General features: G+C 41.0%; 1 long non-coding RNA gene across 1 annotated transcript in view; it reads right to left on the reverse strand.

The window, feature by feature from the left end:
* Window positions 1-1439: 1439 nt before the first annotated feature.
* Window positions 1440-23014, reverse strand: part of LOC307021106 — a 129095-nt gene continuing 107520 nt past the window's right edge. Inside the window, exon 5 of the long non-coding RNA XR_013803080.1 lies at window positions 1440-2213. This is a non-coding gene — a long non-coding RNA (uncharacterized lncRNA). The remainder of the gene's footprint in view (window positions 2214-23014) is intronic.

A 23014-nucleotide genomic window follows, 5' to 3' on the forward strand; every position in this document is an offset into this window, starting at 1 on the left:
GGGGTCATCGAAGTGCAAAAAAGATACTGTTGGGAGAAACAAGATGTTGCAGAACACTTTTCTTATAAAGGACACTCTCCAAGCGGGTGCACATTGTCCCCGATGACAGCGACAACAATTATCGAAACAGAAATAAAAGATTAAAACCATTATTTACTTTAAAAAGGCAGAAACTGTGAAGTTCCGCAATGTGGACGAGTTCAATAAAATTCATCACCTTTGTCTAAAAGCGGGCTGTAAAATCAATGGAGTTTGGGCTCTAGGAGACTGCTAGTGGTTAAATACTGGAGTAATCAATAATGTAATAACCTTCACACGGGCATGTAGCCACAATAATCCCAGAAGCCCTGCGTTTGTATTTTATGCAATATCGTGGCTTTTGGACAATGTGTCAGAAATTGCTTTGGAAGGTAGATAGAATCATTTAATGACTGTATTACTTGAAATAAAGCTGTTTTTAGTAAAAGTAGCTAAACAATATTTTGTTATAAAACCCTAATTTGTATAATGTTTGTCATTGAACCAATACTACAAATATAATCTCAAATCTGTATTTTTCTGACAACCTATGACTTGGTTGTTGACTTGACGGTTTATGTGAAATTGACGCTTTAAATGCAGTTTATTTTCTTCAATCAAATCGAGCTGAGTGTTGAAGTGTTACAGCAGTTCAGTAAACACATCATTTTAAAAACAGTTTTTACTCTTCTGCTGACTTTGGAGTTTACCTTCCGTGAGAAACTCTCTTCCACAGTAAATAAATGTGCTCGGTTAGCTTCCCGGCACAATGACAACACCCAAACTGATGTCAGCGCCCGTGTTAGCCCCGGAGCCCATCTTCACCAACAACAACATATTAGAAATGGAATTCTGATGATTTGACAATCAGATAAAAAACGCATGAGGTGCAAAATAAATGCTGTATAGAGCCTAGCAGGTGATGTAGTGACTGCTGTGGTGCATTAAGCAAGACGTTTAGGGAAATAGCTGCTGCCTCGTATGTCTTCAGTATTCAGCAGGAGTGGAGTTTGGTATAGAAAAGCTATGTACCACCTGCCTGAGAAAAGGAAGATGCAGTCAGTCAAAGTTGTTGAGTGGCTTGGGAGTATAATCAGATCTAAAAACAAACTTAAAACTCTGCAGGAGAGAAGCAGAATAACTCAGTTTTGAGTAGAATATCTTGTATGCATTAATTATATGCAAAACCTTAATTAAAGACTTTTTTGTCTTTCATCAGTGGAAGCTTAATAAAATGTATAATTAGGAAAGACCCAGAATCATACTTGACAAAGAGGGAAACACAATTGGCGATGAGAAAGACTATAACCGAGTGACAAGATGAGGAATAAAGGTTTTATTTTGTATTGTGTGGTTTTGGTTTCCCCTCCTACAAAGGCCGTGTGATGAGACATGCAGGGCGGCTGATCAGCAGCTGGGTGTAAAGGATAAAGGATATGATGTCAAGCAGCGCGGAACACAATGTGTACCACAGTTACGGAGATAGACACCGAGTAATTAGTATCGCAAATATTTTCTACACGTTCTAATCTGTTGCATTGGAGAAGACCAGCAAATTAGCTGTTAGCTAAGGAATCAATCTCTTTTTTTCTACTGTAGAACTGCGTTTCAAGTCTCTCAGGTCCGTCTAACTTTCCCAGGAAGACATCAATGTTATTGAGTGCTCCCCACTTTTACCCTCTCCACTTCCCAAAGACCCCCGCTCATCACTCAGCTGCTATAGGGGGAATCTCGACTGTCTCTCGCTTATCTTCTCCTAACCACTGTGCATTCATATCACCCTGACCTGACCATCAATCTTCCGCCATTCCCCCTCCATTACTGTGAGTTTGTTTGTTTGTTTGTTTGTGTGTTGGATCCTGAGCTGTCTGGCATCGGTGGATTTTTTCAACCGTCCATGTTTCCCCTCCAACAGGCCTTGAAAGCTCTCCTGCTCGCTGTCTGCGTCGGCAGAGATCTCCTGCTTGAAAACGTCTGTTTGGTCTCGTGTAATGGAGAAACAGAGCGGGCCGAGAGCATCGAGAGGTCTGCCTCGCTTTCGGCTCACAGTTTATTGCGGTTGATGTATCTGAAGACAACCGCTGACAGCTCCGCAGCCCTTTGAACCGCACATCAAAGGAGGACAAAATGCTGGGCACTGTGTGGCAATTTGATGGGTTGAAATGAGCCGCCGCCATTGGTGGACTATCACTGATCTGAAATTCAAAAAGTTAATGGAAAACCTCTTTTATCAAATGCCAATAAACATCTATTTCAAAAATAAACTACTCTGTGAGTCAGCACTCAAAAACGGAATATTCCCACCCTATGGACACAGAGACCTGTTTTGATTGAAAGTAGAAAGTTTCCTCGACTGGCACAAACTCCACATCACATTTGCATGATATAAGCCGTCCCACTTATCAGCTGCTGCAAGAACGGCTGAATCTTAACTTTAATAGTTTTAAAGTACCAAACACACACAAGATGAAATCCTTTCTGGATCCCATTATCAAAATGTGTGCCTAAACACTGCGGGATAAATAAACAGGTGCCAGAGATACGTCTTTCTGGCTTTGTCAGTTGCACAGTAATCTATTCCAAACATTTACAGAGCAGGGCAGAGACGCTCTCAAGCTGCGGCTAAGCAATCATTTGCTCCAGCACACTCTGAAGGATAAGAATTAAGATCAAATCACGATGGAAAAATATTGCATCTTGTAGCATGTTTTTACCCGGCAGCAAATCAGGACAGTGTAGCTCGATTTGGACATGTACGGTAACAGTAGTGTATGTAATAAAACAACCGATTTTGCAATTAATAATACATGCAAATAATATTCTCTGCTTTTTTTCACTATTTTAATCATTGTTAAATTGGTTTTGTGATTTGGTGAACAGTACAAGCAGACTGAAAATGTCACATGGGCTTAAGATTTTATAAATAATTTAAAACAATTATTTTATGGGAGATAAAAAGTTAAATAAATAAACACATAAAGTAAAAAAACAACAAATAAATAGTTTGTTTGTTGCCCATATTGCAATTAAGGCAAAGGAGTAAATGCAATTGTTTTTAGAAATGACATTTCGGTGTAAGTGATGGTAGGTAGTGAAGCTACTTTTTATTTGTATTGAAGTCATAAATAGAATTGGCATGTGCGGAAGGGTCCATTGGGGATATTCTGCATTAAATTATTGATTGCCACTTGCCAATTATTTTACTTTTAATGTAACTCTATTTATAATGATCCTGCCAATATTTGCACACAAACGTCCTGTAACAGAAAACTATTGTATGTTTTAAAGCCAACAAGCCTTAACATACCACTTGCATATGTTACGGTGAAACAGCCGAGACATTGGTTTGAACTCAAAGGAATGCAAATCGTGATTGAAAATTCTCCCCCATGCAGCATCTGTGGAGCATGCTAGCATACTGAAACTCCAGCGTGCCACATCGTATATCATATCTCTAATGAAGAAACAGAGAAACCAACCAGTAAACCACGAGGTAATGCCTGCAGTGGGACGGCCGCCAGCTTGATCAATGTGTGTCTTCCTACAGTATGCGATGCATCTGACGAGGTAGAGGAGGAAACACTGCCTGCATGTTCTTACCCTCATCTTTATTTAGTTTGTGTATGAGAGCATCCGTCCCAGGGGATATGTGCCGCCTCCTTCTTGTGGTAATCATGGGTAATGTAGGATGACAAAGGAGCATAAACAACAAGAAGACACTGACTTATAGCACCTTGATAAATACAGATGTGCAAATATTGTATTGACGTGCGAGCACAAAAGCAAGCACACACACACACTGTTAATACACAGACGGATATTCACTCGAATGTAAACACTCAGCGGGTAATGGAGGTGTGTATTACAGCTGATTGTGGCCCCTTCTGTAAACACACTATGCTAGTCAAGCATGTTCTATAGCATACCATCCCATCAGCTGTGATAACTGTGAGACCTTTAGGATGTGTTAATCCGAATGGAATGAAAATCAGATACTGCACGGCATGTGTGTTTTACCCCTGTGTGCACACACCGTATGTGCTATCTCATGAATGTGTGTGACGCCCCCCTGGAGTACCAGTGCCATCTCAGTGTGACCATGTGTTTGGATTTCTATCCAGCTAAGCAAAAGCAATTTAGCCAGCTTGATGTAAAGAAATTATGCAACGGCAAATGGGTATGAGAAAAACCGCTATGGAAGGAAAGTGGATGTCTTTTTTTTCTTTGCTGATAATGGATCACTGGGGTATTTTTCATTTTAACAAACCAACAGACCGATCCATCCATGAGAAGATACTACAAAAAGAGAAACATGGTTGCACACTAATGTAAATTAATAAAAGGTACATGTGGTGCAGGGCAGCATACCATGTTTTAAATCTCACTTAACATGAAGCACGAGCTAGCAGCTGGTGGGCGTAGCTAAGCAGCTAGCCTTGCTCTGTGTGGATGTAATGTTTTTTGAAAAGATTAGATAATTAGTGTATATCTATTAATGTGTTAGTCTTTAGCCATAGGAAAGTTAGCAGGCAGAATCATTTAGCTTTAAAAAGATAAATAGTTGTATGTATTGATTTAAATTGACATGCATCCGCTAAGAAAAATAGTCCGTTGTTACTGTTTGAACTAACGTAGCAACGACAGGAACTGCTTCTTTGAGGAGCTTTTTGATTACAGATTTGAAAACATCGCTGCTTGCTTTGAAAGTAGCACAATTCCTTATGTCAAACCTTGGAAAGTATCTAGATATCCCTGCCCTAATGCCAAAGTAACTGGCAACTGAATATGTGTCGCCGTTTGATGTCTATGTCTGGACCGTTGCGGAAAAAGGAGGATTTCTGCCCGTTACTTCTCCGCTGTTTTCTTGTCGCTCTTGTCTTGTTAGTTAGAAAGGCCAGTTAGTTAGGCCAAACTGTATACAGTTAAATCGAACGGACTTGTTTGTGCAGATGTGAGCGTCCTTAACAACGGTCAATAAGTCCTTGACAGCAGTCTGTCTGTTCGGTATTAACAACGTGTCACGTGTTCTGAATTGACCAATCAGAATCGAGTACTCAACTAAGCCATGTAATAATTCCTTATAACTCTGATATATTCCTGTTAAAGGAAGTCGTTATAATGTGTTTATTGGTTGGATTAAGAGGTGTTGTAAGGCACATTTTGGACTGAGACTTGTCGCAGTGGTTTTCATCTTTTCACCACATTTTTTTCTTTCAAGCTCTTACCCAACTTGCAATATTTAATATAAAATCCAATAGTAGTTATTTGTCTTTGGGCTACAACATTAAACCACTGTGAGGCAGAAATGGGTCGACAAAGCTAACTTTACAGGGACAAATACAAGGGAATTAAGAAGAGACTGTAATGCTACCCTGGACACTCAAATTTCATAAAAAGGTAAGGAAACAGAGCAGCAAGTTCAACCTCATGCATGTCTGATCTGGCCAAACGAAGAATAAGGCAACACTGCAACACATGTCAAAAGGATTTCAGATTGATGGTTAGTTTTTTTTTATTTGTGAAAGAACGAGAAAAAAGTATTGTAATGGGAAATTGCTCTGTAAACATGACTATTTCCCTTTATGTAGACAGCTACTTTCCAGTCTCTAAACCCCATATCTACAGCACAGGATGATGATAATCCTTTGCCGCCCCCCCCCCTCCCCCACCTCCCCCCAACCCCTCTGCGTTTCAGGTAAGAGAATCCGTAGGCCGCCTCACCAGGGGACACAAAGCTCCACAGGAATAAATCACACCCACACTATTTTCTATCCTAACTCCCCCTTCTTTATCCTTTTTTCTCCATTCCCCTTTCCATTTTCTCTCACTACCCCCCCCCCCTCCCTCCCTCCTTTTTCTTTGCTCTTCTGGCTTTGCTATTCTTCTTGTTTTCATCTTCTTGCCACGACTCCTTCACTATTGCTCATTCTGTCTTTCTTCTTCTTAACATGTCTCAATTTTTCTGAGTTTCCACTGTTGTCTCTCGTCCTCCCACCTTTGTCTCCCTCGCCCTTGTTCTCGATCTCCCGCTTCCTCTTCCAAATTTACATCACACCGTCCTTTGTATCAAACTGCGAGAGGGTGAGTAACCGCCTGCCGAGTACAGCATGGGTGTTCAAATTAAACTCAAATTATTATTCACTGTTAATGAGATTTTGAGGCAAAGGGGTCAAAAGTGGAAAGAGACAAATATGGGGGCAAGGACAAACAACTGTGAGCTTTATTAATGCAGATTTTCATTATAGTCAGAATAATTTAGGAGAAATTAACAGTACGCTAAATGACTGTCCGGATGCAGAGTGTATTTGCACCTCATGTGTGGGGTGTAAGTGTGCGTGAGTGTACGTCCGTGTGCATATGTGGGGCCTTAATTCCAGCCTCGCCATCTAATTACTTAAATTGTGCTTACAGGCCTTATTGTACTGTACACTTTCCCTTGGAGAGCAATACCCTGTCTTCCTGCTTGCCTGCTGCATTAGCAAGAGAAATAAGCACATTAGGCAATTTTGTGCTCCATAATAAGTACTGCACCTGAGGGATGTTTTGGAGTAAAAATGTCTGGACGGAAAGAAAAACAGCTTTCCAGTCGAACCGCAAGCTGTCTTTTCGTCTATTTTTCTTCTGTCCCCGATGGCTGGCACCAGGAGAGATTAGTTTTTTTCGATGGAAAGGCCACTTGTTTTGGTGACGGTCACCCCTGAACGCTGACTGCTCTGTAATTTCACAATTATTAGGAGATAGGACAGGTCACCCTTCCAGGAAATCGTTTGTTTCAGCTTTTCCTAGGTCAAATTGCTTCATGTCACTGAAAAGAAAAATATAGGATTTGGGAAGCCCATTTCTATTTTGAACTAGCCACTCATATGATTGAGTAAAGAGACGCTTCCATTTCACACCCATCCAGTCTTTTCCTCGCACTGGAGCTGCAGCTCTGGATACAAAAAGTACTGTCATTATTTTAAAGACAGTATATTCGGTGCCTTTACTGTGAAATGTTTGGATGCTTAAATGTTCAAAACGCTCTTTATTTTTCTCAGTGCTGCAGCACCTCTTTTCACCCTCTGTCTGAAACCACAAGCCCAGTCTGCTCTGATTGGTTAGCTGGCTGGCTCTGCTGTGATTGGTCAACCGCTTGGAGATGTCCCGGCCCCAAAGGAGGCGTTTTCAGGCAGGGGGGGGGGGGGGGGTGAGAGAGAACATTTAGTCTTTGCAGACCATTAACATGCAACAAAACCTTTATAACACACTACAGGTTGTCCCAAAACGTACCTATGTTTTTGCTTGGTAGAAAATACACTAACAGCAATGATTGCTGCTGTAGAGAACTCAAGGAAACTCAATTTCCTTTAAAATCATTGCCAATAAGACACGCATGAATAAAAAGGAAGGAAATAAAGAAAACAGCTGATGAAAGCAGCACATGGGGGCTGCAGCTGTATCGCCCTCAGCAGTATCTCAAGTCATTTGGAAGATACATTTCTTCCCTGATTACCTATAAATTAGCTGATGTTGGCCCATTTCCCTTTTTTACATAAAGAAGTGTTGTTTTTAAATTGCGTTGCCATTAAGTAAGATTAATATTGTCCCAGGAGCCCGTCGAAGGAAGACCATTATGATGTGAAATATCCCATTCACACGTCTGGTAATCACTAGGAGCGCAGCGAACGATATCAGACACTTGAACAAACAGAACTCGATGTACATACAAAGGGAAAAAAACATATTCAAGGGCCACGCATTGCTGGGGGACTTCCACTTCATTAACTTTAGTAAGGGCCTCCGTTTGGGCGGGATGTAGGAGGGAGGAGTGTGAACACGTCGTGGATGAGTCTAATGAGGCGAGGCGGCAGGATAGACAAAGTGTGTGTGTGTGTTTGTTTGTGCCATAATCAAGGGTCCCCGGGTAATGACAAAGACAGGAGAGACTGATGGAGGGAACGCCGGTGTGTGTGTGTGTGTGTGTGTGTGTGTGTGTGTGTGTGTGTGTGTGTGTCTGAGGTTATATTTTACAGTAAAACACAATTCCTCATCGATATTTCTCTCAACACAAGTGTGGTGTATTGTGGGAACGGGAAGATAGGGACGATAAGTCTGGCTTTGTCGAGTCTTTTATCTGACTTCAAAGCTACTTAAGGGGAAATTTAAGAAGCATTAGGGCTCAAGTGGTTAAACTAACCTTCAGCTTTCATTTTCAAAGTTGCAGTCCTTTAGAATAATACCATCCTGCTGAATGTGAAACAAGACTGAAATATAGGAAAGAGACTCCTCTTTCATAAAAACTGCAGTTTGTATATGCGTGTCTGTGTGTGAGCAGAGTACAAACGTTGGCGATGTCTGAATAAAATATTTCCCAGGGGCCTCTCTGCTTGGCGATTTGCTGGGGGAAAGCCTGGAGCATCTTTTCAATATCGCCCCAAGAGAGAAGAAGAGCATTCATGAAGGGATTAAATGAAAATACGCACTCTTTCCTCACCGAATTTGCCACGAGAAACAAGAGGGCTCACAGTGCGGTGCAGAGACCGGTGATCAGATGTGTGTGAGTTTGCCTTCTGGATTGTTGCCATGGGGCAAAACTTCACCAAACAAACTACAGTATGGGGCTTTGATCACACTTCTCAGTTTAGCAGCTGTCAGAGATGTATCTAAGCAGTCAGTTGCCTTGAGTAAACTGCTATATGCTATACATTTGAGAATTAAAGACAATGTATTAAACTAAATAGTATCAAAAAACCATGAGTTTTAAAGGATGTTCCTCCTCTTTATTTCCACATCAAATCATCCTCTCCTTTCCTAGTGCATTAGGAAGATCAAAGATAAGATTGAAGAACGGCAAAAATCAAAGGAGGAAATGCAATCGTTTTTTTCCACTTTTAACTTATTTGCTAAAATACCATAAAAACAACCAGAGGAAAAACAAGATGAAAAGGAGATGAATATAGCTTGGCTGATTCAATGTGAATAACATGACCATGTCGGCAAATACATGAAATAAACGAAAATGAAGGTTGGATTGTTGAGTGTATCGAACGGTAACGACTACAGCCATGTTAGTGAGGCTGCACTTATGCAGATCAATTCAATGTTATTACTGGCTGCTCCTTTTTTTTTTTACTATACTTAATAGTGGAAAACAACACATTTCAGCTGAGCAATCACAACACAGCCGGCCAGCTGACCAATCAGAGCAGACTCTGGTTTCAGACAGAGGGTGAAAAGAGGTGCTGCAGCACAGGCAATATTTATTTTATTTTCAGTCTTTATTTCGAACAGATTAAAAATAACAAATACAAAATAAAAAATAACACATGTGAAAAACAGAATACCATATTGTTATAATACAGTATTTATCCACATTCATAGTGATATTTGTATATTCAACAAAAAAACAAAAAAAAGTCTTCATATTAATAATAATAATAAATCATGTGTCCGAAAGGGAGCAGGAGGAAGCAAATGCTTATTAATTCCCACCCCTTACTTGATCAATGATTGTCCTTTAAATCATTATGCAAGTTATTCCTACATACATTTACATTTATACATACATATACAATAATTTCTCATCTTCAATCACCTTTCTTCATTCTCATATTTTTCCAAAAAAGTGTTTCTGTACATCCTTTTACTGTAAACTGAAGTATGAGGCAAATAAAGAGCTTTTTGAACATTAAAGCATGGAGACATCAGGCAGGTCATAATATGTCCTCTTTAATGTGTGCTTACCTCTTTATTGAATACTGTTGTTGTCTGTATATGTTACAATGTAATCTTACATCTGTGGGACGAATACAGGAATTCTGAATCTAATCAGTTCTTTCAGCTAAATGCTAATGCTAGCATGGCAATAATGGTAACATGTTGATGTTTAGCAGGACTAATGATCACTATCTTAAAGTGTTAGCATGCTTACATTTGCTAATTAACACAAAGCACAGCTTAGGCTGATGGGAATGCCATTAGTTTTTCAGGTTATTGGATCAATTAATTAATGTTATTACACAGCGATTCCACCTTGTGTTGTTAAGATATTTCCATCTTCTAATGAAAAATAGACTGACCATCATAGCCCTGTCACCAATATGGCCAAAAAGCTGCTTTTACAGCAAGAGTACCATATTTACCGGTATAACAGCTATATTTTTTGCCATGATCAAATCAATCACACAAAACAAGCAGAACATTGCAATGTGCATTCATTGTTACCATGGTTAAAATGTGTCTGTACAAACTGAAGAGCATCTGGAGCTTTTAAAAACACAGTGAGGTTAAACATTAGGTTTCAAATGACTTGCAGTTGGTCCAAAATTTAAAAAATAAATAAAGACCGAGCAGATGGTTTTTACATCAGAGCTGAAAGTTGGATGCTGAGATACTCCCTGTTGCGTGTTTAATTACAACGTGATACAAAAGACCTGCTGATGACACGAGGAAGAGGAGGAGGAGGAAGTGAGGAAGTAATAACACAGGCGATAAAGCCATCCAAGCTCCAGTAAATGTTGACTGAGTGTCCTTGAGATCACGGTGGAAGCCAGATGAATGTGTGCCTCTGTGTGTGTTCAGAACAGACTGTGTGTGAGCTCATGTGTGCACACACAAGTCAACATGTGCCGAGTGGAAATGAGAGGCAAAGGACGATGAGCAGGCCAAAGACAGAAATGACGCTAAATAGGTGACACTTTGGTTTTCTACGAATGCATCATTGAACAAAACCATCAGGTCCCAACGAGTGGCCCAGTTTTCAACGCCGTCTTCAAATATCTCAGTCATTTATTGAATCAAGTTTAAACATGTAGTCTGAAAACATGTGAGAAAAAGATTCTAATTACAATTATTGAATATTTTTCTTCTACTGCTCAACCTCACACATCCAATTAACCCAGGGAATGAAAACACTCACTGTAAGCAGCGGATTTGAATGAAACAATAAGTGTTTGTAGAGGAAAAAAATAGTGTTTAAGGGTGAATACAACTGCAAATAATATAATGCTTCCCTGAGCTTGCTCTCTCAGACAGACTCGCACACACACTTCACAACAACAAAGTGTTTACTGTAAGCAACTAACTAATAATCACTCAGCACATGTGCAAACGCAGATACATAAGCATCAGTGTGTGTGTGTGCAACTTCCACCGCTCACTCTCAGCTGATCGCCACCTTGTATCTGTCCTAAAGGCCCCTGCAGGAATACCTATGTGTGTGTGTGTATGTGTACATGGTGACAGGAGCCCGCCACTATGTTTATCCCATAATCCTCCCTCTAAGGGTGAGTGTGCTAAACACAGATTGCACTCCCCATGATATCTACAAGGGCATCGTCACCAGTGTGCGCACACACACACACACACACACACACACACACACACACACACACACACACACACACACACACACACACACACACACACACACACACACACACACACACACACACACACACACACACACACACACACACACACACACACACACACACCTCTCAAACAGGAATAATGAGGGATTTATATGCAACTTCCTCTCTATGCAGAAATATACGTTACACGGAGGAAAACAAAAACCACAAGAACATTCAAGGACCTCAATTTCAGGTGCTCAGAATTCATTTGTGTTCATTATTCCAACTGGTGTTTCCTTCAGCTTTTGTAAATCCGGCCCGTTTTCATTTTTAAATAGAACATAACATGAATATACTTGTAGGCACAGCAAGCTTCAATGGTAGTAGATCAGCGCAAATGGTGAAGAACAGTGCAATTCAAGTATGTTCCCACTGAAAAGTGTACAGTACATGTGGCCCATGTGAGATTAATGGAGGAGCTTACAACCCCTACTGCTCACGGTGTGAGATATTCACACAAGATGATAAGGAAGTGTTCTTCTCGCTCATTAGAGCATCTCTATCCGGAGGTTCTGTATCCTCGGGCCGAATGAGCTAAGGGTGAAAGGAAGTCTCTTTCCGTCTCTCTTCATCTTTTTGACTTCGTCTTTTCGCTCTCGAGAAACCTCAAAAGCCTGGTCCATGTTTCCCTCAATGCCTTTTCCAATCCTCTCTTCTTACTTAGTTTGCCCTTCTTTCCGCTTCACCAAACTTCGTCCGCCATGGCTTCCTCTGTTGATACATTAACCATGTGATGTTCAATGCATGAACCACTCCAGATTCCGTCTATTCTTCATCTGAAGCCTTTCATCTGCTTCTTCACCTGCGGGGCCTCTGTGATCCCACAATGACTCAAACATTTACAGACCCCAGTTGGCCTAATTAGGCTAAATAGAATATCTGGAGAACACAAAGGGGATGCTTTTGTGCCTACCGTCCACAAAGATGCTTTATGAGTAGTTGGAATTTTACAAAGACTATTTACCTAAGGGCTGTTCTTTCTCCCTAAAAAGGCCTTTTCAGCAGCGCTCAGAGAGGGCCATGCATCATCCTGCAGAGCTGGAGAGAGCTCCAGACGCCAGGAGGCTAATGTTGTCTATCACATCACGTCTTTGAATTTGTATTATTAAAGTCTGTGCTTCATACCGAGACCCTGAGAGGCCGCCCTCTTGCAATACTGAACACACTCACTAACGAGAGCTGCCAAACATCGGTGTTGTGCGTTTCATCTGTGAAGGGTTTTTTTCAGTTTCCAAAAGTTGTCTTCTGTATATATTGTTTGCTGTTGCACCTCACTTTATTAAATTAATAATTTGACATTTTGGGAAGTGCGCTGCTTTTCTCAAAATGTGAGATGTGAGATGAGAAGATCAATATGCCTCCATTATCTATGCCTTAAATATAAAGCTACAAGAAAGAGATTAGCATAGCTTAGCATAAAGCCTGGAAACAGCTTGCCTAGCTCCATTCCAGGGTTAAAACAATCGACCTTAGCTAACCAGACCCTCCAGAAAAACGCGGGCAAAAATCCTTGATTATGCGATTAAACACGCGGGGTTTTTATTTGATTTTATGCGGTGAAATTGCGGGAAGTTGCGAAATATGCGGGGAAAAATAATTTAAAAAAAATTAAATATCGAGCTGTCTTATTTATTCTCTCTCACACACAACCTGCCACTAACGTTAAACCCCTTTACTATTCAATTAAACACATTCAATGTTTATTTATTGTAAAAGCAATTGGGCTATTTTAATCACACACACACACACACACACACACACACACACCCACCCCCCCCACACACACACACTTCTCCGCCTCATTCTGTTTTCATTTACTCGTTCGTTATCTGACCAGCTTCAATCTTGTAGGCTACTCACTTCGTTTCTTGTAGCCCTCGAAAGCGTTTTGAAGGTTGATGCCTCGTGAACGTGAGTTGTTTGGCTTTCTTGTCCGCAGCAGCAGAAAGCATTTTCGAATGTTTGAATGAATCAAAGTGGGTCGTCCCCGTCGATTTTCTCTTATGCTCCAACACACAGTTGCACGGGGTGCAGAATAGTTTCCCCCCACTTTTTGCCCGGTCTTTAGTAGAAATGTTCGTCGGTAAATGGGATGGATTAGATTTTTTCATCTTGGTGTTTTCTCTATCGTGTGAGCTCCACACGTTCACTCTATACAGTGTTGTTTACATTCTGTGATGCGCGAGCTGATGACATCACGTCAAAACGAGTTTACTTTTTTTCCCCTCAACTTTGTGTGGAAAAATGCGGCCTTTTGATAAATATGCAGCCTTTTAAAAATCTTTGCTGATTATGCGGTAAATTCTGCGATCGCAGAATCGCGTTTTTCTGGAGACTCTAGCTAACGCTGTCCTAGTTATGCAAGTGCTATTCCTATTGGTATCCGATATTCATAAAGCAAATTAGCAACCTTTGAGTATTAATCACCAATTTTCTCTTCAATAGCACTTTGCGAACAATCCTAGCTTCTGTGTTTATCATTAAAAAAAGAAAGTAAGAAACTGCTCTTCAAAAACTCTTATACACGTCAGCAGGGGAAAAAGCAACCACATTTGGAGAAAAATACATTGTGGTTTTTAAAAGTAAATTGAAGACCTATCTTTTTGATTTGGCTTTTAATTTGTGGTAATTTATGTAGCATCAGTGTTCATGTTTTAGAGATATAACTTTTTTTGGTCATAACTTGTTTTTATTTATGTTCCTCCATCTTTATTTTGTATCTGTTTAGTTTAGTTTTAGTTTATTTATTTTTAGAGTCGTGGACAATCCCCATCGATGAACTGTCACAAAAACAGTAAATGGAGCAGCTTTAGCCGACATGGCTAATTTCCAGCTGTTGTCCCCGGCCAGATGGTAATAGGCACCCTTAAAATTACAATATATCAACAGCATTAGTTATAAGAAAATATATAAAATAAAATAAAAAGGAGGAAAGACAAGTAGATACAGGTGTGAGGATAAAAGAGAACAATAAACAACACACGTTACTACATACAGTACAGTGCAGTACGTCACATCACAATCACATAACAGAAACGAGGGGCAACATCCATGATCTCAACATGTAAAGGCCCAGATACACCGGCCAGTCACCTGAGAAGACACCGACTGTTGCGTCGCCGGACTCTCCTGCGTATTTGCAGACTTCGCGCACTGGAACACACCGCAAATCTGAGCCGAGCACGTATGAACTGCGTATGCGTGAGTGGCAATAACTCTCCTTACCAGCAGGCGGCGGTAGTGTGTATTCATCATTCAAAAGAGGCAACAACCGGAACAACCGGAAGACAGAGAAGAAGAACAGACTCCGTGATATAAACAAACAACAAATAGCGTTTTTCTTTCCATTTTCACTCTCGTCCAATGAAAACATGAACGAACAGGAGCTCTATAAACCGATGAGGTGAAATAGCCGTCCGTGTGTGTTCCATCTTCCATTTTAAATGATTTGTTTACCTCCCTCACTTCCGTTAACGCTTCTCATGCACTGATTCGCTAGCTGAACAGCCAATCAGTGTTATCCCTTTGTCCGACTTCCGGTGGTGTTCCCGACGCCGATTGAACATGTTGAATCGGCAAGAAAAGGCGTCAGGTCGGCAGAAAAGACCCGACGGTGCGGCGCACACCAATCCGAATAGGGCGTGCCCACGCTCATGTTCGGCCCGACTCCCATTTACTGACGATTTCGGGCCGGTGTATCTGGGCCTTAACACAACATGTAACACAACATGTAACACTCACGCCATACTCAACACAGACGAGTGTGTGCAGGTGTAGTTCTCAGTGAACCATGTTTTTAAGTTTTCTGTAAAGCACTCTGGGCTGCATCTTGCATGAAAGGTTCTTTATAAATAAAGTTTATGATAATTAAAGTTAGTTATTTATCTGCTGAATACACTGCCCATGTATTTATATTTATTCTATTGAACAGTTCTTTGCTCGCAGTGAGGCAAGAGAGGGTCTGTAATTGTTCAGGTGGAACAAGCCCTGAAGAGGCTCCTTCTCTCCGCACCAATAACGGACGACCAATCGACCCCAGATCGGCATTGTTACATCTCGTTCCCCAGATCAGAAAAACCAACGTGCCCCTGTTAATTGATCCCCAATTACACGCACCTGTCTCTGCATGTTACTGATGTTTAATTGATGATGAGTGTAGCTTAGTTTGACGCATTCATAACAGAGTCTGTTATTTGGAAAGAGTAATTACATCATGACAACAAGCACTTCTTCAACGATCAAATCAGGCTGATACTTACAGCACCTGCTTCTTTTTCAAACTGTGTGAACCACGTATGCAATTGTTTGTTTGTATGGAAGGTCACTTTCTCTGTGTACTGTGTTTATTGATTCATATGATTTATTTACACCAAATGCTATAGCTTTAACTGGCTCCAAAGCCAGAATCTAGATGCAGGAAAGTGAACTGAGCTACACCTCTACATGGGAGGTTATTCAAGAACCTTATCGTACTTCCATTTCTATTATTCGGTGGTGAATGCGAGCATGCTGGCAGCGGCTCCCACTTTTGTGTATTTGCCTTTATAGATTTTCTTCTCCCTCTACCCCTCTCTGCTTTGCTTTCTTTTTCTCTAATGGAAGCCAGCATTGTACCACCTGCCAAATGTGGCGGAAGAGAGAGAAAAGCTAAATAAATACAGCATGTGTGTGTGTGTATGTGTGTGTGTGTGTGTGTGTGTGTGTGTGTGTGTGTGTGTGTGTGTGTGTGTGTGTGTGTGTGTGTGTGTGTGTGTGTAAAAGGTAAACCAAAAAGACAATGTGTGTGTATGTTGTGGACTTTCACAGTGTGTTATTTGTTTGCTGCTGTCAAATGAGTTCACTGTAGGAGAAAAAACAGAAGGGCAATCTGCGGGTCACGGCATTGAAGGGGCTCCTGGCAATTTAAAACAAAGCAGAGTCTGATTGAATTGTCTTGTCATGTCGCCCCAGCCTAGTGTTTTTTAAAAGTGATTCAAACGAGGCCAAATGGGCCATCACTATCAATTAAGTGCTTTTGGGCTGGTTGGCTTGTTCGCTGAGCAAAATGTCCACAATCTCGGTGGTTCAAATGACAGGAAGTGGAAGCAGGAAGCCTTCGCCACACAAGTCAGGTGGGTAACAGCACGACATAAATTTGTACTTTGGGCGGTTCTACAGGTACATTTAATAAGATATGGCAACTAATTCTGGCATATAAAAACACTAGAACTGTGTACTTTTCCATAATGGATTCTTATTTCAAACAAATTAGGATGTCGATTTTCCATACACAACCGTGAACGACATTAAACCTCAACCTTTTTAGGTGACTGTGTGTGCAATGAGTTTAAATAAGATGTAATTAGTGGATGTCTGTTCAAATGTAATATGTTTATACTAATGTTGTCAAAATGAATCGCGTTAACGGCGGTAATTTTTAAAAAAAATTAATTGCGTTAAATATTTAACGCATTTAACGCATGCGCAGAATGGCCCGCCCCATACATCCCACCATGGCAGCTCCAGGGTATGGCTGGGCTACAGCCATACCAAGAAATGGCTTAGCTCCACCTTGAAAAATGATGTTAATGTCAGTCTATGGTTAAAGTAAGCAAAATAAAGTCCGCCAACTCGCGCGGAGTAAATTGCACAGACAGCAGAGTGAGATTGATTTCAGTAGCCACTTGTCTGGAAATACTGAAGACTAGAAACGGTTTTGAAAACTTTTGTCACGTAGTGATCGTCTTCTCAATAGAACATCTTTGATAATGTCTTCTGGCCAATCAGAATCAAGATAACGGCGTGGTGTTGATGCAGGAAGTCCCGACGGAGACTACTTTTGCTGTAGTACATTTCTATACATCGATAAAATATTACGTGTCGATAGAAATCAACACGTAATGAAATAAGACCCCACAGTTTGATGATTGATAGGTGTGGGGGCAATGTTATAATAAACATGCATACATACTGTATATTAAATGGATATATATCCGCCTTCTTTCATTTATCTTTCCATTCCCACAACAATATACATCAAGAAATGGCATATTTTGGACATAGTTCGAATGGTGATTAATCATGATTAATTCATTTTTAAGCTGTGATTAATCTGATTAAAATTTTTAATCGTTTGACAGCGCTAGTTTATACAGTTTGTTAATAGTTACATGTGCTGCTTATGTATTAATTTATTTATCTGTGAGGTGATATTTGCACTATAACATTTATATTTGTACTATAAACATTTCCCAAATTGGGATCAATAAAGTACCTTTCTATCTATCATCTATCTATATTCGGTATTTTGCACTAAATGGATTACAAAGCTGCTATTTTGTTGAAGAAAAATGAAAATACAATGACAAAAATGACAGAAAAAAAGATGACATGTGCCAAAGACATGGAGAGAGTTTTTCAGATTGCTTCCTAGAAACGAGAGGCTCGACACGGTGAACTTCACAATCCTGCAAAAAACAAATATCTTCAGTCGGCCACTCCATACCCCTCTCGTGGTGGGCTGTTATAATGAGAGCTTGTAGGGCCATCCCCTTTCCATGACCACTGCAGACTGGATTGCCACTTCACTGAAGTACAGTAAATAGAGGGACGAGTTATTTTATTTTTAACTAAGCTACAGAATAAAATCCCATTATTGTGATTCCATTTTGAATACATCATTCTCTGTTTTCGTTCCATAGTTTGTGGGCTTTGAAAGGGATTTGTGTTTTGATGACACATTCAGTTCAGGGCATTGTTAAGCCCTTACTGATGGTGTGTCTTCATTATAAGAGGCTACATTGGTACACTTTTTAAACCTTTATGGGTAGTAAGATAGAATCACCGCACCTCATTTTGCTTATTGTCACTTCATATCGTGGAAAGTGAGCAGCCTATTCAGAAACACTTACACAAGAAAACTGAAAGTGTGCTGAATGTACTCATATTCAAAGCAAAGCAGCAAAATAAAGCAGGCTCATTATAGTGCACCTGGGGCGAGGGAGACGTGAATACATAGTCATTTGCTTTGAGTCTACGCGCTTCTCATTATAAGTGTGTGTTTTTGTGTACAGCAGAGGGATTGAAGGTTGTTCGGAGCATGATGTATTTGAAGCATACTCATTTTGCTTTATATTCCTCGACAAACATCGGTGTAAATTGAAATACAAAATGTACATAGTGTGCCATTAGTCAGAGTTCCTGCACACACAAACAACAAATGGAAATGTATGCTGAAGTTGTAGAGTGGATGATAACAACTAAATCTAAATAGCGTTAGTCTAAATATATGCATTCATATTGCCATAAACCTACTCTTCAGAAAGTGATACGAGTAGCAACGTCATTTCTCTGCATATAAAATCACTCAAGTCTTTTTCCAAATCTGTAAAACAGTGGTTACACGACAATCAAACATAAGGTCATAAACTGGACTACGGGTCATATCATTATTTTTCATATTATCTGCTTATGTTTGTGCCTTTTGAATGTTAATGGGTTACTATATAAGGAGCATATGTACTTTAATATGTGCTGCAATTATGTTCATATGTTTTCATTTCGCTCATGTGTTTTCTAAGTGTGCTTATGCTCTTATATGTTTTATTAAATGCCACAACCTGCTACGGCTAATCAGAGTCATTAGGATTACAGTATAATATTAGCTGCTTCGGGCCTTTCTGCTAAACACATCCGAGACAGACATTAGAGTAGCATCAATCTTCTCATCTAATTTTTTGGCAAGAAACACAATCATCTGTCCCATTTGCTTATCAGAACATATATTCAAAATGAGGTCTCCAAATGTGTAAAGACAAAGACGGAGCGTAAACATCCCCGAAAGTCAAAACAGGTGTGGATGAAGAGCAGAGAAAGCAATGAGGGTGGGGGGGGGGGGGTGGGGACCTTTAGCCAGCCAAACAGATCGTATCAGAGTGTTTGCTTGCTTGCTTCGGGCCCTGAGGTGCCATCAGATAGCAATTGATAAGAATGAGACAGGCTAAGGCAGCGAAGGTCAGGACGTGATGGCAGGGAGGGCAACAACAGTGACTGCTGGGGTGGGAGATAGTTGAGGGTGGGGTCAAAGAAGAAGTGGACCACCAAAGCTTAAGCAGATTGACCAAATCTGGGGCAAATTGCTAAGGAATCCTTGCATTTGATTTAATAGTAAAAATGTGAAAAGGACGGAAAGTGCATTTGAGCGGCAGGTTTCTTAACGCAACTTGACTTCTTTTTTTTTTTTTTAAATACGGAAGCCGTTTAAATACCGACACAGGATTTATGTAGGATTAGGGCTTCTACAATGACATTTCGGGGCAAGTCCTTACAATCCAAGGCTGCAGTTGATTGGTCTTCAATTGCCCTTCTAACGTAATCTTGATGTCACACATTGCTGCAAGGTCACGGGAGTTGCACTTTTAAGCCAATCCGCACAGAGGCCGTGTCTCTGCCAAGCTGATTCTAGCAATCCCCATTACGAACACATTGTCATGCGTCGCCGCTCAGCCTAAATGAGTTACAAAGGAAGCAGGGAGAGGAAACATTAGCAGCAGTCGAATGGACTGGATGCATAAAAATATTAGAGAGTGATTTATGGCCCATGTCGATAGCCGGTTCCAGGCAAACAGCGCTGTGTAAGCAAAGGCCCCTCCGGCATCTCTATCAACCATTGGGCTACAATAAGTGACAGGTAGATACTGTGAAGGCGTTATCTTTCAGCATCAATCAGAGGGAAAGTCTACCTGTGAGATACTGCCACTCACGGACAAACTGCTGAACATCCATCCCAAACCTCCTTCTATTCAAACTCTTATCTTAAATCGCAAAAAAGCTCAAACAAATGGGATTAGATAAGACATGGAGACACCCACGAGAATAGAGTAGTGCAGTGTTGTTGTTGTTAAAATTGATATTTTACTTTTATTCTTCTTAATTTATTTATACTTGTTTTTCTTGCATGGCTTAAGATGTACAGCCACTGAATATTATCACTCCCAGTGCGTTCATTCATTCAATTAATTCTTAAAGTCGTATTAAAATAAATTAAGAAATAAACATTTTGTATTTGCAGCAGTACTTTCTAAAGCACTATAACATGTCAAATCTACAGGAAAAAGTATTAATGCAAGGAATCAGTTAATTCAATATCATTATTAACAAATATATATGATCTCTCCGACAACACATGTTCTCCAGAAAGAAGAGGTACCTTGCTTGGTGGCTTTGAGTCGGGCTTTTCACAGAACAGGTATTGTACAGTCTGACGGACGTTGGCACAACAGTGTGCCTAAAGCTATCCGTGTTGCACCTCGGGGGTGAAAGCCAGAGGCAGTGGGTGCACTGTTGGTGACAGCTCACAGAACACGGGTGGGATGGTTTTGTGTAGAACAGATTTCAGTTTAGTCCGCACCCTCTGCCCTGCTACTGCCTCCAGGCTGGAGCAGCAAGCCTTTTTTTGTTTTGTTTATTCCGCTCGCCTCCTCCATCTCTGTACCGCCTGGTATGCACATCCAAGCAAACAACAGCACCCTGGCAACCCCTGCATTTCCAGTTCTATTTGTTTTTTCTGACCTGGATAGTTGCTGGGATGTATACATGGGTACTTGTGGGACTCCAAAATGTCTAAATCTTCACCTCAAAGTGGAGTTTTTTCATCTTGCTGACACTGAACTGCAGACAGTGTCTTCACAACAGCATCGAGTTCTATGTGAAAGCTGAACAAGGTTTCACACCAGCCTTAAGTACAAAAGTGAATATCATATCTTTGCAACCCAGCAAATAACCTTCCTATCTGTACTTCTTTACAGCGTCATTATCACAATTACATTGTGTAAATATGATTTACAACGTGTGAGAAGCATGGCTCACACTACATTAGCTGTGAAGTAACTTGATATCTACGGGGATCTACGAGTGTATGTTGCTTTTCACACCTTGTCTTCACCTCTGTGTTACTATGGCAACATTCTGTAGTCATGGCTTTACCTACAGTGCTATATGGACCTATCTCCAGGCAAATCCAGCCCTGCAATTGCCCCCCCCCCCAGCTCCACTTCCCCCCCTTAGTAGTGCAGGATGGATCATGGGAGGATTTGCTGCAGGATAACCAGCCAGTCGTTCTTTTCACCCCGTGGCTTCAGGCCTCGTATCACCGTGTGTATACTCACACACAGCATGCGGTTTAACGTTGAAAACACACATAACATTTATTTATGAGTGGATGTATAGTCAAGAATATAACTTCCAGGGAAGGAGCGATTTAGAGGAGGCATTTCAAGCTCGTCTCAGCACAAGGTCACAGTCTGCAGGCAGCAGCAGCAATAACGGCTCTCCATCTCCCAGGCCCATTTAACTGACTGATGCTTTTTGACATGTCGGCGCAATCGAGCCAGTTCGCCCCCGGGAGGCTTCAATTAGGACCAGGACTTAATGCGGCAGAGAACTTTGCAAAGCTCTGATATGAGGTTACAGCTGGACCCGAATCAATACAGAGAACACGGTTAAAGGCTGTTGTACAATTTGGGGCCAATGCAGATAACGTGAGGCGTAATGCTACTTCTGTTGGTAGCAGATGTGTATTTTAGTCAGTCCCCAGGTTGTCTTCAGAGGAAAAATGTCTGAACCCTCAAAGGCAATTAGACAATTCTCAGTGAAGAAGGAAGCAGGTGCGTGTGACTGCTCGAACATGCGTTTATGTTGAAAACACACAAATTGGAGATTGCTTCAGCTGCACCTGTGATGATGACTTAAAGAAGTGGAGCTGGGAGGGACACCACCCCCCCCCCCCCAGACAGGCCCATTTCCTTTCAGCTGGCACGTGGTTCAGCTGATGCTACTATATAACTGCCACGGGCACCTTGCAGAGGCGCTATGTACCTGATTTATGGATAAGATGCGTGCGGGTTTACACTCCCTCAGGGAGCAAGCCTATTTGATTTTGTCAGGGGCAATTAAACAGCCCACGATGGGTCTTTCAAACTGTGATATGATGAACTACGAAGGCTTCTCGCAAAAAAGAAGCTGTAACTGGGATTTATGTTGAATGTAAGTATTGCACTTATTCCACATATTTGCATCAGCTTCAGAAAATATAAAAGTTTTGTCTTCTTATTCCTTGAGTACATATTACATCGCCTTTTTATTTTGAACACTGCAGTGAGTGGTATACGGCCCAGCGAAAGTTGGTTTGATGAAAACCATCTTTGAGGCAGGCAGACCTTGAGGTTGGCTGTATATCGTTCTCCCCCCCCCCCTCACAGTGCGAGTGCATCATTGTCTGGGCTGTAGCAGTCAGAAATGACAACAGAGGGTGACACTGAAAGGTCCTGGAGTTCAGCTGCCTGGAAATGTCACAGGGCTGGCTGACAGAACGCCACACAGGGAGAGGGGAGAGGAGGTGACAAAACAACAACCTTAAAATGCTACAGATCTCTCTTTCTCTCACACATGTGCATATTCCCTTTCTCCATCCATCAGTCACATAAACAAACAAACCGTCTACCCTTTGGTGGTGTTGGTAAAGCATAAAGAAAGGAAGGTTCTGTATAGTGAAATGATTTGCTATGATGAGTTGCCAAATAATGTGCTCATTTTACTCGTTGATTACACAGAGACAGATTACCTGA

The sequence above is a fragment of the Notothenia rossii genome, assembly GCF_949606895.1.
Source record: "Notothenia rossii genome assembly, chromosome: 10".
NCBI classification, from domain to species: Eukaryota; Metazoa; Chordata; class Actinopteri; order Perciformes; family Nototheniidae; genus Notothenia; species Notothenia rossii.